The sequence below is a fragment of the Barbatula barbatula genome, assembly GCF_947034865.1.
Source record: "Barbatula barbatula genome assembly, chromosome: 25".
Taxonomy (NCBI): Eukaryota; Metazoa; Chordata; class Actinopteri; order Cypriniformes; family Nemacheilidae; genus Barbatula; species Barbatula barbatula.
This window is the reverse complement of record NC_136788.1, coordinates 13785572-13788464: the sequence shown is the minus strand read 5'-3', so window position 1 is coordinate 13788464 and position 2893 is coordinate 13785572.

Genomic DNA, 2893 nt, shown 5'->3' with positions numbered 1-2893 from the left:
GCTCATTAGAGGCGGACTGTTCCAACACAGCCAAACCCCCTCCCCCTTTCACAATCTCTCTCTCTCTTCTTTTAAAGAGACATGCGCTGTGTTAACGCATCATTTTTCTCTCTCTTTCCCTCTGTCTATATCCCCCTCAGGGAGCAAAGATTGCTTTTCTTAATTGCCCGGCTTAGTCCTTCCCCTACCCTCCCTCTAAATCTCTATCGCTCTGCCCTCACAGAATAATTAGAGCATTTGTCGGTTAATGATATGGCTTGAGATAACACATTACATTTCTATCTTGCACATGAGTTTATATGAAATGCATTCTTTTGACCTTGCCGCAATCATCGTGACTATTTCTCGTTGAAATCTTGTACAGTTATTTTTATTGTGGATGACTCGTATGATAGATGAAAATGTATATGATTGAGGTCACATCACTACAACAACCCTGCACGGCACCTTGCTGTTCTTGTACTTTGTATTTGTGTCTTTAGCTACATTTCTGTACAACCTTTCAATAGATGTTTTCAATAAGGAGGTCTAAAGTGTAAGAAAAGCACTCAAATGCCGAATGTGGATTTCTTACATGAATGAAAACATGAGATTTCAAGTGTACATATAATTAACCAATAATTTTGTGTTTGCCATTGTGTGTGTGTTTATTTAGGATGATGGGTATTTATCCTCTCAATTACAGGGGATCAACTCTGACGTTGTTGGGTAAAAATAAAACGCATGCTGACATGCTGCTTCAGCTCGGCGGGGAGCTGGAGCCCAGCATTTACGAGGTAAACAGGTCACCTACACTTTAACTCAAACAAGCTTTTCTGTGACTCATTATGCCATATCTGTGTTTCACTGAGCAATGCTAGCTCGCCACTTCTGGTGGTTTAGCTGATCAGACCAATTTGTTGCTAGCCTGCTGTTGGCTTGATTACCATTGGGGGATTTTATGAGATGGGATCGGCAGGCAGAGCGTGGGAGTGTGTGTGTGAGAGAGGAAGAGAGAGAGATAAAGAGATTGCAGAGGAGGGATGTGATGCACGACAGGTGTCTTCAGATGGATTGTTTGTAAGGTTGGCCTTTTCAACAACCACACATTAATGCAAAACCAGCAGCAAGTTATTTGTTAAACAGACACCAAATAAATGGTAACTACGCGTATTAAAGATACTGACATTTTAAACATACGCATCTTAAAACACAAAGGCTTTATTTATAGCGCTTTTTACAATTTCCATTGTTACAAAGCAGTTGTACATGAAACACATTGACTATAAGCAAAACCTTAAAGTTATACAAGTAAAAACAAAACTCCACACGCACAGTGCACAAAATACACACGCGCACACACACAGCATGGTTATCACAGAGAAGCACACATTTAACATAAATGAGAGAGAGACACAGGTACAATATAGTACGGACTGCAAATTCCTATATGTTATAATAAATAAATTAAACAGAATGTTACATTTTAAAGTTATATTACGTAAGAAATACGAAATCTTTAAATTCTAAAGCTGATATCAGCAGCCCCCCCCCAGTCAGGTAAACAGTATGCAAACAGTGGCGAGGAACCCAAAACTCCAATGAGAACACAGGCCCAACCAAGGGCCTTGTCCTGATCAAGCTTCACAGAATTGTTGAAAAACTGTCAAATGTTAAACGAAATGGCAAAACAGTCATTCCTGCTGTACCATGGAGCACGTGATGAAGTCACACAATGGCTGTGTGGTGTTTGAGGCCTGAGGAGCCAACCCATTAGTTCAATCACATCCATTATTTAGACATTTTAGCAAAAACAGGGTGTGATGACTCAGACTCCCCTGCAGCACAACTGAAAGTATAAAGGCTCTTATTGAAATTCACTGAGTTATTAAATTGACTTTTTCTCTGTTACCGTTTAACTTCACAGCAAAAATAACGGATGGAAGAAGCATTTCTAAGCCAAGGTGATCTTGGTCTATGACCTGTCTTATTTATTTGTTTATGTTGTATCCAACCTATAGAATAAGTGTTGGTATAGAATTGTATATCTGGACGCCCACCACATAGATGTGTAAAAGCTAATGTAAACAAAGTGAGAGCAAAAGGCTCCCTCTAGTGTTCATTTATGAACATCACTAGTTCCAGTAGCCAGCACAGTAATGTTAAGTGTTATATCATTTGTGTAGTATTATTTGTGTTTGTTGTTAACCATAGAATAAATATTAAAACAACAAATATCTAAACGAGGAACAGCATATAAATGTATTATATTGCATCATTCTTTACTATTGCATAACTTTGTATGAGCACCGCTCTTTTATGATATGTATTCTTTAAGTCATTGCTCCCCAAACTCTTTGTAAGTCGCTTTGGATAAAAGCGTCTGCTAAATGACTAAATGTAAATGTGATTCCAAGTAGTGGAATATAGTGGAAAGAAAACTTATATTCCAAATTTGAAAATAATAAAAGATAAATAAATCAACTAATGATGAAAAACTAAGAAAACAACTGTTTACTGCTTTGCATATGAAGAAATATGACAGAACGGAAAGTGTTTCTTTAGATTGGACGAGGGTATTTAAACAGCCGTCTTTGAGCTCTGGGACAATTGGCGCCATCATCGGGAAAGTTGACGTAATGAAATGACAAAAGCAGAGCTTTCCGATATTTTCCTTGCGCAGATGGCTCGTGTATTATTCGTCTACCGCCTCAATAACGCCTGGTTTTATAAAACTCGAACAACTTCCTCGCGATGTGTAAAAGTCAATAAACAACAATACCCATTCAATAAACGCACCTACCGCCGATATAAACGATACAATATTTTCCCCGTAAAGCTGAAAGGTATCAGAATGGAGATTCGACCAATCGAAACGCCGATTACGATTACGGACAAGCCTCTCGTCCAATGC